The sequence below is a fragment of the Poeciliopsis prolifica genome, unplaced genomic scaffold (assembly GCF_027474105.1).
Source record: "Poeciliopsis prolifica strain line A6 unplaced genomic scaffold, Auburn_PproV2 SCAFFOLD015, whole genome shotgun sequence".
Lineage (NCBI taxonomy): Eukaryota > Metazoa > Chordata > Actinopteri > Cyprinodontiformes > Poeciliidae > Poeciliopsis > Poeciliopsis prolifica.
This window is the reverse complement of record NW_026562390.1, coordinates 9,247,696-9,273,315: the sequence shown is the minus strand read 5'-3', so window position 1 is coordinate 9,273,315 and position 25,620 is coordinate 9,247,696. Positions and strand designations below refer to the sequence as shown.

At 37.8% G+C, this 25,620-nt stretch overlaps 1 long non-coding RNA gene across 1 annotated transcript in view; it reads right to left on the bottom strand.

Annotated features, from left to right (window-relative positions):
* Positions 1-25,620, bottom strand: part of LOC129366418 (uncharacterized) — a 64,876-nt gene that overhangs the window by 33,355 nt on the left and 5,901 nt on the right. Inside the window, exon 2 of the long non-coding RNA XR_008606618.1 lies at positions 12,206-12,406. This is a non-coding gene — a long non-coding RNA (uncharacterized LOC129366418). The remainder of the gene's footprint in view (positions 1-12,205; positions 12,407-25,620) is intronic.

Here is a 25,620-nt window from a genome sequence, read left to right as displayed (position 1 = left end):
AACATGTATGCTGGGGTCTTTGTGGTTTTGTGAAGCTGAGTTTAATTTTTAAATGAGTTGATTCTCATGGTTGTATATTCTGTATATTTAATAACAATAATTAAAACTTCTCAAAGTTTGACATTGTCTAGCAAAATGTTTTTATGTCAGGCGACATAGCTGCTGCATCGCTGAGCTACTCTTAGTTGTAATTGGAGATATGTTGTTTGCTGCTGAGCATAATCATTTTCTGGCTAAAACAAACATCATTTTTATGTCAACTTCTAAGTTATGTGAAACTTCTGTTAAAATTATCTGAAGGCACAGAATCCGTACAGTACCAGTGCTGATCCACATTCCAAGAGAGAAAGACTTACATGGCATGAATTACATTTTTAGCTTTTGGAGTAACTCTTCAGAAAAAAATTTTTACTCAGAGAATGTTGCCTGAACGATCGCAGTTTTCTGGCCGATCCCCAGATTTTTAAAGAGCCTGACCTGCCGATTTTGAGTTTGGTTGATATGATTTTTTTTTCTCTGAAATGTCACTAAATATAGCAAGAAAGTTGATGAGTTGGCAACAGTGAGGTGAATATTGTTAACTACAAAGGCACAGACCTGACCTGGTGGGTCGGACTGTCAGTCAAAACTCTCCCTGCAGAGCAGAAGAGGACAGAGACTGATTTTTAAACCTTTGCTGTTGAAAATCAGATTAGGGGATAAGATGGGCTTCATGTGTAAGAATCTGTCAATCATGATCCCCCAAAATTAAGAAAATCGGTGCCTAAAAATCAATTGGTCAATAAATCAGTTGGCCAATAAATGTAACCTATTATACACGTGTATATAATGTAAACAGCACTGCCATAGATGCAATAAATTTATAGCAGGTATGTGAATGATTTAATGATCGGACTCCTGATTGCAGTCAGTCCAGATCTAGAGGACCCCGAAACCTGAACATATCCACTGTACACACGTGGAATCTGTAGCTATAGTTGTATATTTAGGGTCGTTCCATGATCACCATTATGAAGCTTTCACGTTTTCTTCAAGTAGTGTCCAATATTTGATTCAAATCCATCATTCCATCATCCCTGACCAGTTTCCCTGTACTTGGTAAAGAGGAGTATTCCCAAAGCATGATGCTGCCACCTCCATGATCAAATATGGAGATGGTGTTTTAAGGTTGCTTAAGTTCAGTTTTTACTCACACATAGCATTTTACATGTTTTCTAAGTTTCTAGGTTTTATTATCTCATCTGATCAGAGCTCCTTCCTCCACATTCCCAGTGTTTTCTACATGATTTGTAGCAAAACTGGAAAAGTGATTTCTTATGGTGCATCCTGGCTCTCACCCACTGATAAAGTGATGCAGCTAGGCACTAAGTCCCTGGTGAGCCTGCAAGAATAAAGCAGGAGTAGAAAATGGATGATTGGAAAGAGAGATCAGTCTTCCATAAAGATGTTTTTAATGAGAATCATAGACTTATATTCCAGCATTAATAATAAACTTGATTGATTGAGACGTCTCGATTGGTAAGCCCTCTAGAAAGTATGAAGTGGGTTTTACAGCTAAAACCTTGTGCTTAATCTGTAAATCATTTATTGCAGCAGCCACTGCAAAAGACAAAAAAAACTCCTCTATGTCTCAAATAAAACACTCTGAAGGCTGAAGTACAACTTGTCCCATTAAAGTGATGTATCCACTTCTAAAAAACTCTAAGAAACCAAACCGTTACTTCGATCACAGACCCCTGGCACTGATAGTCTTCAGATAGTCTTCACTCCTCCTTAACCCAAGAAATTGCAGTCTGTGTGTTTTGATGGACAGCTGCACTTCCCTCTTCCCCATTGACGGTCAGTCACACAAACAAAAAGAGGGATGAGATGAGTTTCTCAGGGGAGTGAGGATAATAAAATCAGGGTGTCTGTGTGTCCTGAGAGGGGACAATGTTTGATGCTCTAACAGAATGAAGGTCTTTGGCGACCTGAGCCGGCTGTCTTTTAGCTAAAGCAAGCAGATTTCTTTGAAGCCTGGCCACCTTTGCTGAAGAGCCATTACTCTCAGGCTTTTCTATACATTAGCCATGCCACAGCAGCACAAGTGCATTACAGGCTGCTGCCCCAACAGAGCCCAATTGTACTCCCTCTTGTTAAATATTACCCCAACAGAGCTTATGATTTTATTTTCATTTTTTTCCCTCCCCATTGCTCTTACCCTGCTCCCCTCCCCCAATCAGATTAGGATCGATTGCTGCGTGGTAGAGCCGGCCCAGACATGAGGACCAGAACAACGCTCCAGCATGATTGTGCTCCTCAGGCCCCGCCTTGGAGACTATTCAGGCGACTAAATAGAAAGATTTGCCCTTAGATGTCAAATTTCCTCCAAGACAAGGATGTCAATACCAATTAGATTGTCTGCAGTTGCTGTAGTTACGCCAGGCTGCAGCCACCCCCACCCCAACCTCTTTTCCTTTAAAGATACACTTGCTCTCTCTTAACATCTCACTCACATCTCTTTTTTGTAGGCAGAGTGGTGGTCTCGGCACCAAGCCTTTAGCCTCAAATCAGTTTTATGACTGGCGCTGTGCAGACATTAGGCTAACTCCATTAGCCTCTGAAGGAGATGGCCTGAGGGGAAACAGAGGGGCCAAGACGGGCCTGGCTTGGACTGCATGTGTGTATGTAAGCGCGCGCATGTATTTGGTGAAAGGGTGAAGGGGTAACATTGTCTCACAGAGTCTTCTGGCATCTCTTTAAAGGTCACTGTCTGCTTGTCAGATGAGGCAAAAGCCCACTGGAGCAAGAACATAAACAAGAAAGAGAAGTGGACAGAAAATGGATTAATGAACAAATGTAATTAGGAGAAAGGGTGGATGGAGAGAGTGGGAGAGAGGACTCTGTCTCCACTTAGTACTGTGGCTCCTGCAGGCGCTCAAGTGCTAACATGACAAACAGATGTTGCTGTGGCTGTCTGGCCATAGAACTGCACAGTGACACTCATTCAAGTGCAGCGACATATGCACAAAAACAATGTGCCTTTTACCTGAGTGTCTTTTTATGTCCTCTAAAATTAAACATACATTAATTAGAAAATTACATTGTGACATACAGTCTCCCAGATATGAACAAGAATGGATCAGACAAAGTCAACATAGTTAATCCCTACCATCTCGGCTACTTTAAGATTTTTATGTGAAACAAAATGCAAACAGCTCAAGTTCTGTCACGTTGGAAGGAGAGCATCTGGAAACAATTGTCCAATGTTGCTATGCATTTGAAATGAAATTACAAACATTAACTAATTAGCACAATTAGCTGTGAAAGGACCTGATTGCACTGCATTTTATTTATGGGGACTGGAGTAAAGGGGTCCACATACATTTGAAAACCTATTTGCATCTTTCTTTAAGTCAAAAACTGAAGAATATGTCTAGTCAACTTCACAATATAAGCAATTTTGTCTTGTCATATTGCATAAAACCAAGAAAAAAATAGCCAGTCAAGTTTCTGGTTGCAAAAGGAAAAATGACAAAAATGTTCCAGTTGTATGAAACACCACAACACAACAAAGAGAGTAAAACATAAAACCTGAAGCAAGAAATTCAGACGTGCAGATGTTAATCAAGATGCCTGAAAATTTACACTATTGTCTTATTTTACTGCCAAACTACAAGTCGCAGACCCTTTTTGCTTTGATCAAATGTTGTAATATGACACTTAACAGCATGTCCAATATCCAACTAGGGATTTTTATTTGAAATATGAAAATTAAATATGAGATCATGCTCATAAAACCACAGAATATCTTGTGGTAAACATTACTTTACAGCACTGCACAGAAGCCCACACACACATTTATGAGGAAAGTATTGTGATGTGAGGAGATAAATGTTTAGGAGCAGTATGAAGTGTCTGAAAACTTTACAGCGTTTTCTTTATTATATTTGTATATAATAATCACAGTGTCAGCTTTTCTCCTGTATGTGAAGATATATGTAGAACAAAATATCAAACTAGAACTACATGAAATTTACATTCTTCTCATTTACTACTGAAATTTTGTTGAAAATCTAAGAGTTTTCTCCTATAAAACCAATAAAGACATGTTTAATGTCTTTAATACTTCAGATGCAAAGTAACAGTGATCATCTTTTTTTCAACTATAATGCAGTGTTTTCCACGCAAATTCATTATTTCACTTTCATATCAAAGGCACTTACAAACTAATGTAAGCCATCCCCATGATTGCAACACTTCTTTTTTCTCTTCCTGTTTCTTTTCTTAAGGCACAGAGCTCTGCAGAGTCAATTGAGCAACAAGGAATGGAAACAGGACTTGCATTTTGAAGTTGGCTTAACCTTGCAGTGACACCTATTGCAGATGGTTGGAAATGGTTGAGAAGAATAGTTTCCGCATGGTGGAATCCACAATTAGGTAGCACATCTGCACCAGTACCCACCCCTTCGCCTCTTAATCCTCTGAATCTGGCGTTCTTTGAGCTCAGTGTTGGTTGACAGCCAAGGCAAACAGTTTCTACAACGAAACTGTTTTCAGCCAGCCAATTAGACGAACTTCAGATCTGAATGTTTTCAGTAACATACAAGAGGAAAAGGGATAGATTGCTGGAGTGCAATGAGTGAAGTCAGAAACAGGAGGAGTGGCTCAAAGCGAAGAAAGTACAGGTAGGATAAACAGGAGCACTTAAAGGAGGGGAGGAGACACAGTGACAGCCATGAGACAGAAATCTACAACCAGATCATCAGTTAGCCACTCCAATCACAATGGATCAAGTCATTAAATGTACATTTTTTTCCCAAACAACCTCATGGCTGACAGGCCCTACACATCATGAGCTTATATCGATGTTCAATGGAGCACTTTGCACTGCCAATGTCTAAGATGTTCAGTGTCTGTCAGTTAATTCAGCACATTTAATCTAAACTAAACTTGTATATCGTTCAAAGAACAGTTGCTTCAGAAACAAAGCACTAATGCCTCATTTGAAGTCACAGTGTCTCTTATTTCTCCTGCATTTACTGGTGCTGAATAAGCACCTAATGTGACCATTAAATGTATTGCTGATGGAGAGACAACGGCAGAGAAACATCAATATTAAAGTGAACCTGAGTTCTTTTTAATATTGACCATCTGTGTGATTTAACTGGATATTTCTGAGTGACATCAGCAGTGGGTTAGATACAGTGTATTTGAGGTGAAATCTGGATCTGACGAGAATATCTGCAAGATGGCTTTTACATGCATGCATGTGGGACTGGATGTTTTTCTCGCTTTCAATAATAAATATCTTCATTTAGAAACTGCATTTAATGCAAATAAAACAAGTTTATATTAGAAACAACAATTCTAATGTTTTACCTCAGAAAGAGTTCAGAAATCAATATTTGATTGAATAACCATGAGGTTTTCAATGGGGTTCAGTGTAGTGGTTTTTTTTTTTTTTTCCAAAGCTCTCTCTATATGCATAGATAGAGAGAGAGTTGGTTATTGTTGAAGTTGGTAACATTAACTTAAAGGTCAGTAGAAGTCTGTGATCCTAGTGGCAATTGCAAAGTAAGAGGTTTGACACCAATCCCAAAATCAAAGTCTGACGTGGCCACCGTGCATATATTTGTTGATCAAACAGTAAAAATGTCTTCTTTTGATCTGTCTGATGAGTTAAATCAAAACCACAAAACATTACTTTCTTTTATTGGAATTTTCAGAGACAAATCAACACAAAGTTTTGGATAACTGAAAAGAGGGAAACTCATGTGTGTCTTTGCAAAATGTTTTACAAATAAAAATGTGAAATGCTTTGAGGTTCCATCCCACTTAATGTGACGTTCTAAATAAAATCCAGAAGTTATTTCATTAATTACATTGAGGTTTGTGGTCTTTGCTGTAGCTTACACTGCTAATAGTAGTTAGCCTTATCACTGACCACATCAGCAAGCAAATCCCACTGGGTTCAGTGCTTGACCATGAAAGTAATCTGGGTCTACGGTCTGGGTCTTTCCCAGTTAAAAGTTCTAACTTGGATCATAAATGTACCAGAATAAAAGGAGCTATCAGGAACTGCAATGATGTCCTCTTAAATTCACAAGAGAGTTTTACATTTATTCTCCATTGTATTTCTTTTTGGAAAGTTTCTTGTTAAGGAAAGATCAGTATGAAAAACAACTGTTTTGAATGTTGCTGCCTTTTAGCTCTTCATCACATTAAATTTGTTTGTATTTACTTTGCAAATAATCATGCCCCTCTGTCCTCTAATTATGGGCAAAAAGCTGGCCAACAAACACTCATCTTCCAGTCTGTGGAAAGTTTGAAAATGTAAGAGAAACACAGGATTAATGCCTTCAGCTTCTGTTGTAGAAAAAAATACATGAAACAAATAGGACCTGTGGACATGGCAAGCTCCAGAAAAATCCTACTTTCAGCACCTCTGAAATCAGACCTAAATTCCCCCCAGAGGGGCTATTAGATGACAAATCCTCGCCATTGACCAGAATCTGCCCTCTGCAAGCTCATGACTGACGTCTAAGCTCTTTGATGTCCTTCGCCACAACATCAGCTTCACTTCCTTTACTATGAAGAGGGTAAAATGTGAGTTAGGTTACTCCTTTTCTTTTGGACACCCGAAAAGTTCAGGGGAAGGAGAAAGGAGACCCACAACATTCCAGATAAACCAGACGTTTGCATCCCATGCTAACATGTGGAGACATTCTCCAGCCGTGGGCCTGCATTAATGAAGCTGGAGATCCATTTGGGGGTGCTGATAGGAAGTGGGATGCAGTTTGATAGGCTATACGCACACACTCTCCAGGTTACATATGTTAGCAATAACTTCTCGTTGCTGCCATTTTGGTCAGCCAAGCACTGGAAGCTGAGCTGAAGACGTTTTTGCTGCCATGGGAAAAACAAAGAACTGGATGCAAGTGAGAGTTCCACTTAAACTCTGCAGGGTGTAAAAAATGTGCAAGTTAAGTTACAAACTGAGGAATTTAATCTCAGTTTGGGGAGGTGGGAAAGTAAATATATAAAACTTTTTTTTTTAGGTTTTAGAATTTCCAAAGAAATAAATGAATAGAATCTACACTGGATAAATACATCATTTTTTTTTAGCATTTAAAGCTCAAAATTGTGTGAAACAATAGTGCAAACACTGTCCGTTTTATTTTACTTACACGCAATGACATTTCACAATTTTTTATTTACTTGAAAATATTTTGCATAAATACTAAATTATTATGCTTAACATTAATTAGCAATTTTATATTTTAAGTTAATTTTTTTTTATCTGTTTATCCAACTTTTTTTTTTCATGTCTTACCACCTCAATTTATCAGTTTACATCATGACAAAATGTTATCATTTGTAGTTCCCTCCATATTTTTAACACCGTGAAAGAAATTGTGAAAAGCCATAAAATAAATCCACCTTTCAATGCAAACTTTTTCCCTTATGACTCTTCACTGAACTCATGCTAATGTACGTTACTGATTATATTCTTCTTGTCACCTTCTGATTTATGAAGCTCAATGTAAAATCTGAAATCACCAAATAAAAGTTAGTGTTAGCTTAAGAAAATCTAAATTTGAAAGAAAAAGAGGCTTCAGTGACATCTCTTCTAATGGACTTGTCTAGAACAGAAATAATTGTGGCATGGATGGGTTTCCATCTTGTTTCATTAGATGGATGTTTTTTTTTTTCCAACTGAATAAATGGACAGAAGTTGAATGTGTTTTGAGTGTAATTATTCTGTTTAGACAAGGGATTTGTTGGGGCCACTAAATGTTTTAGGATGGCCCCTCCACCCAGTGCAGGTGATAAATAACATCACAGTTGGACAATGTAACTCATCCCATGCATGAAGCTGTTGTTCAGCTGCAGAGCTCCTTCCGTGACAGAATGCTGCATCATAGGTCCACGTCTGAGCGTCATCACAGATCCTTCCTCCCAGTTGCTGTTATTTTCCCATTTGCAAATTCCAAATCCTGTAAATTGTTTTTTCTACATAAATATGACATGCACATTTTGGACATTTTTTCTTTTTTTCTTTTCAGTTGCACATTTCTTTGAATTAGTGTGTGCTTTTTTTATAACTGCACAGTATTGTCTTATGCTGTAAATTTTGTTGATTATGTTATTACTTCTATTTTAGTATTTTTATTTTGTGTAATTCTACATGCTCCTTCTTGCCTTTGGTTTTTCTGCGGGTACACATGAATTTCGTCACTAAGGAGGACAATAAAGATAATTTCTACCCTACTCTACTCTAAAATGAGGCATGTGGTGTTTAATCCAGAATAATCATAATAAACGCAACTCGTCACAAATAAATTACATTGCAATTTTCAAAAATTTCAATACCAATATTTGTGTCTAATATCACTGTGAACTTCTCTGGTAACAAAGCACTAGTGTACATGCACCACTCCACCTGTCAAACTAAACTGCTTCCTTTGTCACTTCACAGAGGAATTACTGTGCTGCTATGTTGTTTCAGTAGTTGAATAATGGCTCTGTAAGACTCCAAGGCTTTATTTTATATTAGCATATAGTAATAAACTTTGGGGAAATTAAGATTAAGTGTGAAGAAGATACAGTATTTTCATTACAATGTGGCTCACATCTGTTATGGCAGAACAACTCCTGGGCATTGAGCAGAATATATTGTATGTCAAAGATTGTTTTTCTTAGCTGAAATACAGTAGGATCGTATTTCAAAAAGAAAGCCGGAAGAGCCGTAAAGTGGGTGAAGGAGGATAGAGAGGATCAGGGGTGAATGAAAATGTAAAGATTGCATGGAATGCTCCCGTGTGAACTGTAAATGAACCCCCAAAACTCCAAATCCCCCCAGCTGCTAAACTCTGCTCCTTCACACTGACACAACCACAAAACATTTGCAACCCTTAGAGCAAGGAATGTCATATTAAGATCTTTACAAGCTATGAAAATGAATATTTCTCTCCCACAGGTAGTGCTGGAGAAACGCAGCGTGTCTTGCAGCATGTTTTACTCCTTCATCTGCAGTCGCTAATTTAAATGCTGTTCATGTGGATCTTCTTTGAAAAAACAACAGAGTAGATTCAAATTTTGAAGTGAAAGATGGACACGTACAACAAAAAATAAAACTTGAAAATGGTGATGTGCCTCTTTACTTAACTTTCTTTAACTGGGTATCCCTAAATAAGTGCAAAAATTGCCTCCAGAAGTCACCTAATAAGTAAAAAAAAAAAGAAAGAAAAAAAATAGTCTGTCCGTTGCCTTCTTGTGCAACTCCACTTGAAAAAACATATTTGTTTACAGCACAATCTGGGTTTCTCCACCTAAACCCGGATTGTCTCTGGTCGATTTTTGACTTGGTCAATCTCAGCAAACAGAAGGGGAAATTGAGGACGATGATGTCGATTTTCTATTCTGTTTTAGAATTGTAGTTTTAGCAATGGCAGCAGAGGAAGTGAACAAAGCCAGTCACTGAATCCCACTGCAATATCCTCTCGATCCAAGCTTTAGCTGTCATTTCCAAATATTGAAATAACATAAACAGTCGTCTAGTTCGAATTGGCCCTTCTCTCCTCGCAGTGGATGAAGGCTGTTTACAGCGCAGGCAATTTCCAGTAAGCTTCTTAGCATTGAACTGGTGCAGGCAGACATTGGCAACTGTGTAAAATTTAAAACCTCAACACAGTCCACGCCTCCAGGAAACAATCATTTCTCAATGGCCGAGAGTCCAGACTCTCTGTACAGAGCAAAGCATAGAGCAAGGGGATGGCTAAAATCATAGGCTGGTCAAGACATCCAAGGTAATTCTGGAGGAGCTGAAGCAATTCTCAGGAAAAAAAAAATGTTGGCAGGAAAATTATTGGCTGTGCCGCTATGAAGAAAGGCACAGTTAAAAGAAAATGATAGCAAATACTCACTATCAGTTTCCCATGAGCTATGTGAGAGACACAGTAAGGAAGAAAGTGCTCTGGAAAGATTCAACTAAAATTGAATGTTTTAGCCTTTAACCAAAACACAGTGTGTGACAGAAACTAACACTGCACATTACCCTGAACAGAACACCCCCACAGTGAAACATGTGGGGCTGTTTTTCTTTAGTACAGGCAGGGAAGCTGACCAGATTTGAGGGGAAGTTTGATGAAACCGGACAGAGCAATCCTGAGCGAGAGACAGAGGCTGTAAATGATTTATGACTGGGATAGATGTTCACCTACCAACCAGACGAACCTGAACATACGTCCACAGCCGCATAGTCATGTGTTTGAATGACCAATTAAAAGTCTAAATCTAAGCCAAAATGAGAATCTGTGACAAGATTTTGAAAAAATTGATGTTCACAGACATTGAATTTGACCCAGCTTAGGATATTTTTGTATCTGTAAGATTTGCTGGTCGAAACACATCGAAAACCTTAGCAATTTTCTTCAATGAAAATTGGTTGTAGAAAGTATTGACTCATGGGGGCTAAGTACAAACGCAAGGCACATTTTTCAGATTTAAAATGCTTATTTTCCTTCCACTTAGCAGTTACACATTTCTTTATCTTAACTCAATGTATACAAAATAGTAATGAGGTGGAATGACGCAGTACTGACTATCTTTAATAAATCTTTTCTCATTCTTGTAGGCAAAAGTACGGATAGTCATTCTGCAGTAAGATGGTGAATAATTTCTGTTTTTATTTCAAATGAGAAGACAAAAAAGTAGACACTGATGAAGTGTCTGTCATCTGTGAGTTTAGCACCTCTAGCCTCTGTTGGTTTTCTGATCTCTCATCATTTGTCATCAGTGACAGATTACATTTGTCTGGCGCAGACTGGAGGTAATGATAACCAATTGCGTGGTAAGAATGGGATTTAAGGAGCCTAAGAAGCTTTAATGCCTTGTTTGTTTTCCTATGCTCTCTCTTAGAGGTACTCTCAGCCACGCTGGTGAGAGTGTTGTGATTGGTGTGTTTTGCATGTGTAGGAACACTCCCTCTCCTACATCAAGCAGGCCTTTTCGCTCTGCTTCTGTCCACGTCCCTCATTCACTCACTCACTTTTCCTTGTCCTCCCTTTTCTTTCCCTTCTTATTTCCCCCTCTTCATGTCTGCATGTTTCCTCCTCCTTTCTTTTGTCTCTCTCCTCCCACCGGCGCTGTATGCATTCCTGCCAGGAGGGGCGGAGGTGTCTGTGATCCGGATAAGGACCAGACCTTCTCCTCATGCTCACCCTCGGCCCTCACCCCCTTCCCTGGGAAAATGGGCGCAGCCTCCTCCCTCGCAGGGCACCAGCTCAGCTTTGAGTGAGCTGCCAGGCATGGCAGCAGAGATTTAGCATGATTTGTTTGTCTGCTGCTGCGTATTTGCACCAGCACCCACCCCCCAACCCCGCTCTCTACTCCTTTGCTCCCAAGCTGGTTGGTTGGTGCAGATCTGGATCCAGGCTGCTGGAGGCCAGGGGAGCAGGCCGGGGTTAAGGGGGTGTTAAAGAGGGTGAGGTATGGAAGGCAGCAGTTAAAAAAAATGTGGAGAGCAAGAAAACACACACATACACCCACACACATGCAAGACAATCTCCCTAATCATTCAGTTTGCATTCACAAAGACTTCAGAGTTTTTTCATTACTCCCCCACCCTCCTTGTGTTTTGTAATTGGCTCGCTTCCTGGTGCAGTGGCAGACAGCAGCCACGACAGCGGCTGCCCCGCCGGCCCATTGATCTTTCATCAGCCCATAGAGTTAAAGCTGAAGGCATGAGGGGAAAAGCTGGAGAGGCAGCCCCTCGTTTTATGGCAGCCCGCTGGAGCCTGCCGAGGATTGTTCCCTGCTTCCTCAAATTGTTTTTCATTTAGTCCGGGTGCAGCGCCGTGCTGCTCAGGGGAGAATGAGGTGGAATGACGCAGATATTTAGGGGCGCACGTAACAGCAACAGTCTGGGTAGGTGGATAAAATAGCGTGTTTTCCACTTGTTACATTGTTCTAGGTGTAAATGTGGGTTTGTGTGGCATCTCTGTATTGTTCCCTGTTCCAAAGCAGACTGGTTGTCATAGAGGCCTACAATTGGGAAGTGATGCTGAAAGCTGAGAATTAATCAAACAAAATTCTTGGTGGCTGTAAAAATTACTTACCTTGAAGTGCACAATAGAAATGTATGAATATTAAACACAGGTGAATGTACATCCAAAGTACATTTAAAACCCCAATTTTCTTTTATTGAAGGAACTTTAATTACCTTGCTCAATTTGCATGAATGTGGACTGGGTGGTCAAGTTGCAGATGGTAAAGAAAATCAGTGCACAGGTGTGGTCCACTGAATCCCCCTGCAATATCCTCGCGATCCGAGCTTTAGCTGTCATGTCATGTGGGCTCTGCCTTGGTCATCTAACCGATATGTGATACTGGGATCCTTCTTTGACATCTGCTCCACTGGGATCTTGTTGGAGAGAGGCAGAGAAACAGATTTCAGATCAGCAGATCCATTTTCACAGGACTTTGAATATTTCATGTAGAGGAGTCTTGTAACAGGCATGCAGATATGATAAATAACAACAACCCCATCCAGCTACAGACACTGTACAACGGGTTATGTTTTCTTTATTGAGTGAGAAACATTTAAGTCATTAAAAATATCAAATATAATTATTCAATACATCACACATTTACAGCCAAAACTCACACGACTGTACATTTTATGTGACTTCACAATAAAATGTGAAGTCACATAAAATGTTATGTTTTGTTCATGTAAATAACAAAACATGTTATGTTTTGATAAAATAAAATATGTGTGAAACGTGCATGTACAGTCAGGTTAGAGAGTAGTTGTCACTCCTTTCTGTTTCAAGTTTCAGCAAGCACGTGTTCAATGTAAGGCAGCAATAACGACTCAATATGGTTCCTAAATGTGGATACAGGAGATAACGTTCTGGTGCAGTGCATGGTCCATATATAAGGAAAATATCTCTCTTTATATGTGAACTAATTTGTTAATTCGGGTGATTAAAATATCAAATTTCTATACCCGTTTCCAGAACATCATGCCAGATCATAAAAGTTTCTGACACAAACATATCTAAAAACAACACTTAAACATGAGAGGCCCTGTTAAAGCAGACAGTAAATCAATCCTGGACGTCAGCGCTAACAACGCAAAAAAGATCTCTCTCTCTCTTTCTCTCTCTTACTGCAATACCTCACACCTGACCCCTAAACCTTCACCCACAGAAACGGTACCGTTTCACCAACTGTCTTTGAATACTCTTCCTCTGAAAAGACGTCGTTGAAACCGGAGCCATCCCGGGCCGCTGTATGTGTTTATTAAGTACGCTCTCGGACTGGCGTACTCCCAAGATGGCTGTAACTGAGAGATTTGTTCATGTAGGCATTAGGTCTGGCTATCAGTGGTGAATTATTTATTGAAAAAAATCTTCCAGCCCTTGGCGGCTGAGAGAGTCTGTAGACTGCTCACTGACTGCTTTTTATGTGTAGAACAGGTAGTTTAATTTTGATCCACAATGAACTGAGTATCAAAAAAATTTCAAGAAAATGTTTTTATATTCTTCTAAAATAAAGAAAAATGGTGAAATACTGGCACTGCATGCAGAAAGAAATATGGCAATATATGTTATGTATGACCTGTTTGTGGGATAATTTGTTAAAAGAGCACAAATCTTTCTGTATTATCATAAACAAAAAAAATTGCTAAGTGAGCAACATATCTGATGAGTGAATATTAAATGCATATTTTCTTTTTTCATAATTTTTTTTATTAAATTTTCTTCTTTTGCAATAGCAGATTAGGCAAACAATAAAGTAGAACTGATGGCATTGCAGAAATATTAGTTCAGAGGAGGAGAATTATGGGATATTCAAATATTCTCCCTGTTGTACAATTAACTTTAATGAAATAAAGTCATGACAGAAAATTACAATTATTGTATCTAATATAAGTGATGATAGCATTAGTGTGAAAATGTAGCAATTCGTACAATAAAATGCATCATATGTAATGCAATGACTAAGCAAAATTCAGGCAAAAAAGACAACCCTATATTACTTTCCATCTGATGCTAATATCTCGTTAAAAAAAACACTAAAAGATGTCTTTGGATCTATAAACGTGGTAAAAATGTCTTTAGAAACTTACACAGGGGTGCCCAGATGTTGGTATTTTTAATCATCTTTAAATTTAAGTCAAACTTTGTCATGCTTCTTTTCAGACACAGTGATGTATTTGCATGTATTTGAGTTTGTATGTTTGGTAACAGAGTATTGTATTTACACTTAGAAAATATGAAATATTTACTTTCATTATGTTTCGTTGGTGGAATGTCATCTGAATTACAAAAAAAATAATAATAAATCATTACCATTATAAAAAAATCACTAACAACAAATTGAGAATATTTTTAAGCAAACTAGTTGACTACGAAGTTGTGCTTAAGGTACCCAAATACCAAAAATTTGCTGAATTGATAAGATAGCGCATGTTTCTGTAGCCAATGAAAAATGTAGTCAGGTAGGATATGTAGACATTGTCATGCACTGAGGTGTGCAGAGAAGTTGAGTCTTTTTGTTTGTCACCTAGGAAGTGAGTGGCAAACACTTTAAAAGGGACTCTATGAAGAATAAAACACAAAATTATAATACTATAAATACAAAGACTTATAAATAAGACAATTCTGGAAGCTTGTCCTTTTTACTTTTAAATTCATGTCTGAACATTTCAGTATGAAAATAGAATTTTCAGGATTGGAAATTAGGGCAACTAATTTATAAGGATGGACATTGCCTCCTCACCCTCAGTCTACTTCCCAGATGGTTGGGAAAATTAAGCCATTTTTGTGGGCTTAATACATACAATAATCTTTCAGCTTGAAATAGACTTAAAAACTATCCGTGAATGTTTGAAGGATATGTTCTGCTTACAGGACCAGTAGAAATTAAACGAGAAGACTGTCTGCTCAGACAACATCATTGGAGCCGCAAGCACTATTTTCCTCCAAGATAATGTCAAATATGAACAAAATGGAGACACGGGTCTCACTCACTTGGACAGGAAATTCAGTTATCATCCATATCTCCTCTTCCAAATTTAAATCACAAATGATTTGTTCAAACTCAAATAAATCACATTTTGGTAATTTTCTTTGCCTCCATTATTGCGTTAGAGTTTTTTAAATGTTTATGGTCGTCAGTGATAGAGAAATAGAGACCACTGGAGAGGCCTGGCTATTGTCATTCAATGGCCAAGCCATTTTGGAAATCGCCGCTTTCCGTCTGCCCTTGCTGTTTCTCCTACTCTCTCTCTCTGTCTCTCTCTTTCTGTATTTCCTCATGGGCTTCATTGAATGGAAGACTTCCTTTTATAATTTCCAGGGTTTTTTCATATGCTGCCAAATCCACGGCATCTTAGTAAAAGAACGGCTGAATGGGTCAAAGATTGAATGAGACGTTAGTTAAATGAGGAGGAAGTAAAATTTATCCTGGGTGCCAAGATTTATGACATAAAACTATTAACCCTTATTAATAACAACAGATACTGCTTACTTTGGATATCTGCTGCAAAAAAATTCCATGAATTACTTTAAAGGACTGATAAAAATGTCTTATCTCTCCTGCCTAAGTTTAGACGACCCTAAGTTATACTCATTTGTTGCCTTTGAACTGAACATTTTCCACAGATTTTGGAAAATACATAACAACCGATGAAGGGTATAATTTGAGAGCAGCTCTTCTGCTGCCTAACCTCATTTGAAATCAACTGTTCTCCAAGATGTAATTCCCGTTAACATGTCATTTAGGGGTTTTGTAAACTTCAGATGTAATTTGAATATATTACTCCCTGACTTGCGACCTACAGCTGATTTGAAACGTCTCTTAGCCACCAAACTCCCATTTTGCCATTTTATGTCTTGTCTCTTTAAAAAGAAATATTTGAAACATTTCATAGCCACCAAACTCCAAATAGTCATTTTATATCTTGTCACATGAAAAAGAAGTACAATTATAACATGTTTTTCATCATCGAGTCAGATATTTTACTGGCAAAAAGTAAGAAAAGACATTAAAATGAAAGAGTCTGGAAACAAATAAAATATGTCCAAAACAAATGACTAAAAATGAAGTTAAATCTAAAACATTTGAGCTGAAAGTATTTAAATAGCAGCAAACTAGAGGAGAACGTCTGTGCTGCCTGTGTCACATGGAGAAAGACCATTTCCACCAGAAGGGCTTGAAATCCACTTGCAGGACTGCCAAGACATCATTCCCACTGCTGTGGTCAGCAAAGTGACCTGTAAAGGAAAGCCACTGTGCAAAATTTGCACAGTTGCAAATTATGTGTAAATGAAAGAGAGAAAGAAAATTAGGAATTAAAGATTTGTGTGCTTAGGCTTGAAAAGTCGAGGCTGACTTCCAATTTATTGTTGATGTCTGCAGAATTAACTAAATGTTGTATGTGGTAATAAACATTAAGTATTTAAATTAGGAGACTAAACTTAACTAAAGCTCCAAAGTGCATCTCTACTTCTTTAATGCACCTAAATATATGAACATAATGCTTTACCAAAAACAATTTGATAAAACTAATTATATAGTGCATTGATCGACCATGGATCTTAGTCTGTGTTGCTTGATTGGCATGGCTCACTTCACATAAAAAACACCTGTCACCATTTTTGACTCCAATAATTCTGGAGGATTAATGTTTTTGTTATTTTTATAGAATTTTGCTGTAGCTTCCAGAGCTCAGAGGTTTTGGTTCAATCCTAGGAACTGGAGCACAGTTGGATTGGTGATTGCTACAATGCTTACTATTTTAATACCATTCCATAAAATGTGGTTCTCTCTATTACATGCTTTCAAAAAATAAAGCACAAGTTTGCAAAATATATGTTGCTGCATTTTGTGTGCTACTGGGTTACTAAAAAGCAATGTTGTCAGCAGAACTAACAACTAGTTTATAGCTGCAGCTCTCGCTGCTCTGTATCTGCAGAGGCAACGTTGGATCCTGAACTTGGGGCTGTTCAGAGAGCTTTGGCTTTCCTGGGCAGACTTCAGGGGCATTCCTCTTGTGGGATCAATTGAGAATGTCTGTGTTTTAACTTTGAATTTGTATGATTTCTTTAATTTAATGTTGTACTACTGAATATATACTCTTTCCAATGTGTTTGTTTTGCAAAATGCCTTCACACACTGATTGTTGTGAATCGGTACAGCATAAGTCAACTGAAAGGAACGAGTTTGAGTTATTTACAACTTTCAAACTTTCACTTTTGAGCACAAACACCACCAATACAGGTTGAACAGAAGATAGAAAGTATTGAAAATGTTCCTTGTGTGAGTTAGACTAATAGTGGTTTGTAAAAATGACTTCTATAAAAATTATTTGGCCACTCTTTGACCCACCTGCTGGTGTGAAGCTACTTCATCAATTTGTGCAGTGGTATCAAAACAATCTACTTTCAAATGAGGCCCTCTATTGCTACTTCTTGGTGTTTAGATCTAATTTTTCTCTATCGAATAGAAGTTGAAGATGTTGTGATTGTGCCTTTTCTCACTCTTACAGTGACTTTCTACAGAGATTAACTGATGTTATCTGGGTTTTTGATTTGCAGGTCATACTTGGCAGTCATTAACCTTAAGGTAACTAAAAGCACAAAGTAAAAATTCTGGGAACAGGACATGAAAAATGTAGATCTGATTAAAGCCGAGTGATGAATTAATGACACTAATGATGAGACATCTTTCAAGTGATGAATGTTTTTCACAAAGTTGAAAAGGTTACAAAGAGACCTGCTGAAGCACTTTTGGATAAACCTATGCATTGGTGGAATGCAAGTAAGCACATTCTTATGTACGGCATTTAATTTACTTTCACTCCACTGGTTGCTGCAGAGAATCTTTGTTCTTATGAAACCACATTTGACTTAAGAGATAAGTAAAAGTCACTTACAAAAATATTCAATGCTTGAGATTTTACAAAGTTTGTCACATTGCAGCTTCAAAAATCTAAGTGTTTCAGTGGGGTTTTATGCACAAATTAATGTAAATTCTATTCTACCAAACAATTTAAAAATCTGAAAAATTTGGCATGTGCATGTTCAGCTGCCTTTAAAGAGAGACCCCTAAATAAAATCAGTGCCACCAATTTTACTGGAGTCACTTAATAACCACAAAGTGTTCATCTGTGTGCAATTTAATTGAATTTCAGACTTTTTTTAGAAATCAGAAGAATCATAAAGACAAATGAATACAGACAGGTCGGATAATTTTATACAATGATTGGGTTACAAAGCAATTTTCTGAGCTTTGAACTTTTCACTGAGGTTTGTTAAATCCATTATCTGAAAATGGAAAACTGTAAAACACGGTGGTGTTGGCATCATGCTGTGGGGGTGTTTTCATTCAGCCAGGAACGGGACCCTGGCCAAAGTTAATGTGGAGACAGATTGAGCTAAAGATGAGATTGGATGAGATTTCCATGTTGGATCCATTGAATATGTGGCCAGATCTACAATGGAATGGTTTAAGTCAAAACATATTGATTGATTATTCTAATAAAATCAGAGTCAAGATATAAATTTCTATCTAATGTCCTTTCATTTCACAGTTATGCAGTGTGTTGTATTGGTGTATCACCAAAACAAATCACAATTAGATTGAAGTTTGTGGTGCCAAAATGAGGAGAAGCTTAAAAATTAACTACTTTAAGAAGTGTGTATATCAGGCAGAGGTGTATAAGCCATAAAGCAATTCATAATGACAATGATTATTATATATAATCATAGGGTTATTTATTATAATGCTTTTCTGTGAAAATTTACAACATTCTGATAGCAAATGTGTCTATTATTATATAATATCAATCATTATTGCAAGAGATATTTGATGCATTTTTCAAACTTAACCTATATTTAAATTTATAATGAACTTTTACTTCAAAATCTTTAAATGTAGCTCAAGCTAAGTATGCTGAAGTAAAAGTTGTGGTTACCTGTATGGTGACATCTCTCATCTGTTAAGATGAGGAACGCAGCAACAGGTAAAACAGGGGTCAAAAGAAAACTGGGCGTGTATACAAAGCATTACATTGTCACGTCATCCCAAGCTCTGTTTTACATTTAACATCCCTTACAACAACAAGCGCGTCCTATAATATACATCTACAAATATCCGCTTGAAACAAGGTGTCATATATTCCAAAGCTCTCTTGTCATGACGAAATTGCTCCTTATCTGGTTACAAATGTCCATCAGCCGCCTCCCAGGAGTCTCTCCGGTCCGCAGCCGAACAACATCAAACGCTCGTCAGTATTTACATGACCGGAAAGGGTCCGGAGAAGTGCGGGGAAACGGAGTGCAGAATGATGCCCGTGCGCTGCTGCCGGGCAGCACACGGGTTGCCCCGCTGGACGCGTCTCCGCCCTTAAAAGCGTGCAGTTTGCGCGCCGGGGCGCCGAGGAGGGTAATCTGTTTGCAGTTTGCGCGCTGATGGTCTTTTTTTTATGATGTTGTTTAATCCACACTGCGAGAAAAAAGAAAGGGATGGAGGTGAGAGGGGGGGATGTCTAGCAGAGCCCCAGACAAGCTGGCTCCAGCGGCCATCTCTGTAGGCTATTGGCTTCTCTATTTGAGCACAGAGGCAGGTGTAAATCTCTCCTGCGATCTTTACTCTGCACTCTGCGCGACACTCACCTGGAGGTAAATAAATGGTTTATGACCAAGTAAATGAACCACCTCCTCTCTCGTTTTGCGGGCCTGTGCAAATAGAGAGAGAACAGCCCCAGGGAGGAAATGTCAGCATTGTCATGCACTGAGGTGTGCGGAGAGGTTGGCCAACGTATCCATGTTGCCTGCGATGCTTAGAGGCATCTTAGGCAGAAATGCTCTTTAGTTTGTACATAACTGCAGTGGTTATATGTTCAGGACTTTTAGCCCTTATTCTCTGAGTTGTTTAGTTTGTTTGTTTGTCTCAAAAACAATGAACAGTTGCATTCAAATTGGTAGGCAGAGCTTGACCAAGTTCACTTAAAGCGTATATTTACAGAACCACAGCAGCTAGTAGTAGTGTTTCTTCTATGAATGGCTCCATGACCTCTTAGCCTCACCTCTCACTCAACCAAATGTACAAATGCACCTCCATGTATAAAAAAAAAATAATAATAAATAAGTGGAAAAGAAGATTAAACTGTGACCGTGTCACCAACTTTTCTTTCATTTCGGATTACCTTTTGCAGGTAACCAGAGGCTTACAGTGTGTACATCACTAAGCACCATGCTGATCTCAAAAAAGTTGCTTATAACATGAACGGTACTTGTTTCTTTCTCTTTATTTGAGAGCTGGGGGAGGGGTGTGTTTTCACACCTGACTCAATTTGATTGTGGATCAAAACTGCAATATTTGTTACATTTTTAGTTGGTGTGCTTTGCTTTCAAACTCCACAGAAAACTGTCTGACACTGCTTTGTCCACTGTCAGACAAGCCAAACCCTTTCACCCATTTACCCCCCTCTCCTGTGTTGGCATTGGATCAAGAACCACCAAAGAAAACTTGTAAAGAAGACATTTTTTTGCAAAATGTAAAAGAAAATAGAAAAGGATTTCTCATTTGTCTTTGGTAGAAGACCACAAGCCATTTCCCCTACCAACACTGGACTTGTGCGTTTGTTGCACCAAAATGCCCTGCTCTATTGTCCACTTTAACAAAACCGATACCAAGGTTTTTAGGTGGAGCAGAGTTTGCTTTCTTGGTCTGCATTAGAGTTAAATTATGTATCCACATCTCCACAGACGAACTGGACTTTCTATGCAAATGAGCCAGTTAGATGAAAGCAGACCAAACAGGGTGGGTCTGAATGCACACTTCCATTGCTTAAGGCACCCATGAGGCCATATAGCCCTTTTTTTATGTAATTTGTTCACCATACATTGTAATGTGCATAGAATTAGAAAAAAAGTGTTAAAAATTTAACAGGACATTTATTAAAGAGTTACAACATTATTTATTTTTGCTTGTTTTATTGTTTTTGAACTTTTCAGTGTATCACTTTTGAATATTTGTCAGTCACTGAAGTTTAAGCTGTATTTCAATGACTGTATGACATCATCAGTTACAGACCAGGTATAATGACTACTGGTCTGTAATCGGACCAGTAATCATAATAATATTACAGATTACTGTTTAAAAAAATAATTATATATATGTATGTCATGAAGAAAATCGTAGGAATTAGTTTAAAATTCCTTTAGTTTTAAACAAAAGTTTTTTTGTGAGTGCACCTGTTGACAATTCAGTGCAATATGATTTACCTAATGAATGACTCCAGACAATTAAATGTTTCAATTAATGTCACTGAAACATGTTGCATTTTGGATACATTCCCTAGCTTTTTGAGTTTATGTAGGCTACTTTTCTGCCCTTTATTTTACATGCACTGATACCTAAAGGTGATCTCTGCCTGTCAGGGTGACATTGCCACATTGTGTTGCACCCTAACTCATGCAAAGTGTGAGCATAGGTGTGTGTCTGTGTTTTCAGGGAGAGAGGGTAAGGGAGATAGAGGAAGTAAAAGGGGGGCTATTATATCCCAAAGTTCTCCAAAGTAGGTCTGTGCCATTCTTGATTAGAGCTTGTTCCCAAAAGATGGTTGCAGACATGAGATAATGAGGTCCTGTGATAACGCGGGCCTCCTTTAAGTTTTTCCCATGAAAGGAGACTGTCGCCAGTCCACAAAACGACACTGTGGATCGGCACCACGCTACTCACTTCTCATTTGTCAAACACAAAAGCTGATCCACCCCAAATCCGCACTAACAAACCAGGGGAGCGGGAGCGAATCATATAATGTTCAGCTGTATTCACTTCACCACTAATTAACTGGAATCCCACCTTATTCGTAAATACAGTGACCAATTAAACCCCCATGTATGCCAGAGGTCTCTGGGGCCACACTCGGTCGCCAGGAACATTTGTGAAGGTCTGCGGCTTCACTATAGGCAATGGATCTTATGAGGTGAATGACCTCAGTGAGGAAAGGTTACAGGCTTTTTCTCTGCCCTCTCTTGGAAAACTAAGATGTTTCCTAATCGGATTTTAATTGGTTGGTTGCCTGGTTGGCTGGTGTCCTCATAGGTGCCCACTGGGATGAATTTGGTGTTTGTGTTTCAGCAAGGATGTGCAAAAATGAAAAGCGAGCACACAATAGAAAGGGATGACTGCTGAAAGAAAAGAATCGCAAACGGTGGTGGTGTCTTTTTTTAAGTGTGGTGTAAAATAGAGCTTAAAAGATGTTAGACCATGAATGAAAGCAATTTGAATTTTAACAAAGCATTTTATTTAAAACAGTGTGCAGCAATGGATACATTTAATTAATGTAACCTATTTTATGTTGGTAATGAAGCCTATCTAAAACCTTTTTATCAAATTTTAACAGAAAATGTTGGTTTAATCAGCTGTTATTTTTTTCATTTGCCATCATACATGCACTATGTAGTAGTATGTTTAGATATCAACTTTGTAAGAACTGTCATGGAAACATTTCTGTTTTAGGTCAATAATTTTTAGTTAGCAACAGTTGTATTGCTACAGTCAAGCCAGAAGCAATCCAAAGCGTTAAACTGCCACCAATTCATAGCCATCTAGCCAAATCAGATTAGGATGCCACTTTGTTGCAACATTTGTGCCCTACCTTAACTTGTTTGATGATAATGCTTATTTCAAACTTGTTAGCTAGTGAATTTACTCTGAGGAAGTTGCTTCAAACAAATGTTATATCTTAACTTTGCCTATTAGGTGAAAGGTTTAAAGGCAAACTTGTTAGAAAAAATTATGAAGTTTGCAGTACACTTTAAAGAATTTGATGACATGCTGTGCTAAAGCTAATGTCAGGCTTGCTTTGATCCTAAATTACAAATTTTGGAGGCAGATTTTGCCAGGAAGAGAAAGATGTTATTCATTATTACAAGTTGTTACAAAGGAGCAACATAGAAAATAAGGTAAATTGAGATAAGATGAGATTAGATTAGATTAGATTAGATTAGATTAGATTAGATTAGATTAGATTAGATTAGATTAGATTAGATTAGATTAGATTAGATTAGATTAGATAAGAAAAGATGTGATGTGATTTTGTCTTGCACTGAATGGTAAAGACATTTTCAAGAATGGTCGATGAAAAGATTAACCTGTTTAAAATCGTTTCAGTAACATTGTACGTTTTCATGATAAACCAACTATTATTATATTTTGTTTACTTTTCAACACTGAAACAAACCAGATAATCAAAGAGATAAAAAAAAAATAACTAATTCAGTTTAATTGTAAAATAGTTTTTCAGCTGTTAAATTTACATCATTATGGATCCAGCCAAGTAATATGAATGGAATTTGTCACAACAATTTTAGTTGAATTGAATCAGTTATATTTAAATTACAACTCAGAACATGCATACATCTGCAAACGTTTTCATTTTTATTTTTTTAACCTGTAATGTACAGTGCCACAAAATATATTTGAAAGCGGACATAACCGCAAAGGATCATCAATCTAATATTCAGACCCACTAAAGAGAGGCAAAGCCATATTTTCTACCCTGCATATATATATTTATTTCCACTCTTTGCAACAGTGGCATGAATCCAGTCTCCGAGCTTAATCGAGGCTATCCTATAAGTTAAAGCCGCCCAGGTTCATCTTACGTTCAAATACTCCCCCTCATTACCCCAAAAACGTCTTTATGCAAAACATCTGTAGGGAGTTCAATAAATGAAAAACGCGGCTTCAAACCGCATCCTACTCATTTTGATTCTCATGTGGCTTCTGGTGTATTGTTTGACTTTAAATACGGCCAGTCTCATATTTCAAATGTCACAAGTAAACCCTTCCAATTTCAACATGAAAAAAAGCAGCAAGGGCAAACAGCTTGTAAAAGGAAAGAGACAAAAAAAAAGGAAGAAAGTGGCTCTGAAGCTGTCTGACTCGGGTCACGTTTAAAAACACATAATTGAAAAAAATAAAAGAAAGGTTAATTTTAACCCTTGTCGGCGGATCCAGCTTATTTCCGTTGGTTATAAAGGTACACTTTATGTCAGACTTAACACACACTTAGAAAAAATGGCATATAAACTAGATTATTGCACCCGGAGTGTACAAGCCCATTGATGCATAACACAGTGCCTAAAAGTGAGCGCCACAAAGCAAAAAAGCTCAACCCTCTGTGTGTTCAAGCATTTCTGCCTTATAAAGTACTCAGCAAAACGATAGGTGAGTCTATGCAGTTTTGAAAATCAGACTGTTATTTTAGCTGCTAAGAATCTTCTTTGACTTCAGGTGTCAACAAGTATAGCTAAATATGATAAAATGTGTGCTTGACAACATGCTTTAAAAAATGCAATTATTTACAAGAATTTCTCAAACCCAAATAAATGAGTAAAAATAAATAAATAAAACGTGTTTTGAAAAGGATTCATCACACTGCTCTTTCAGTTGTGACTGATTGGGTCCACTGCTCGCACTTACTGAGTTGAGACGCATGCGGGAAGGAGGGGTGGAGGTTCAATTGACCGCACTCAACTTTGCCGCCGCTCTGGCTCGCAGCATAACTCTTGAAAATGTTGTTCTCTCTCCTGACAAAACAGTTAATTCACCCAGAAACGGGGAGGTCAAGTTCCAGGGAAGAGAAAGAAGAAAGGAGAAAAAGTAGTCGACACACAAAAAAAAAAGAGACATCAGTTGGGGAACATGGGACGGCCAAGGCAGTGGCATTCAGAAAGAGTGAGGCAAAGCCAGACCAAATTATTATCAAACAAGGCTGCTACATTTGGCTAATATATATCCTAAAACTTTAAATCTGTTCTGCTGGTCAAAAATGAGTTCATTTTGAAATGAACTTTAAAATAGCACATGTCAAATTCTTAGTGTAAGTTCTCATTTATATAATGTCTAGTTTAATCATTTCTACTGCTTGGTAATTTTGCGTACGTTGTAACTCCTAAAATAATAAGTAACATTTCTCCATGTGTGCTTGTAAACAAAACCAGTTCGCCCCTCCTCCCAGACTTTACCAAGTCTGCCTGAAACACTTCACTCTGAAAACAATTTCCCAATCAAACCAGTGAGTCAGAGAAAAACATGTTTTTCTCTAAAATGTATTTACTACACAATTTGGAGTAAACAACGTAAAGACCAAACCAAACAAATTTTTGAAGACAATTTACATGCAAACAATCAAGTCTGGATGGTTTTGACAGATATTATTGGTACTGATTAGTTGAGCTGATTAGCTTCACTAAATGTATGGTTTTTAATTACATAAAAGTTTCCAATCATTTTGGCATATTTTTGTAATTTCTTTTAGAATTTTTTTTAAGAAAATGTAAATAATAAACTGTCAAAAGTTTGAAATAAACATGTTTTGTATTAAGAAAGTATAATAAAAAGTAGCCATCCAAGTTTTGGGGGTCAGATGCTTTAAAAAAAAATAAAAGATGCTTGTAAATGCTATCTTTCACAAAGATTAATAGCAAAAGTTTGTCTCAAAAAACAAATGCTGTTTATTCTTCTGACTGCCTACCTACATGGAGTAAAACAAAAAAAAAAAGATCAACTTTGGAGGAGTCAACCCAAATCCAAACTGAAAAGGTGGAT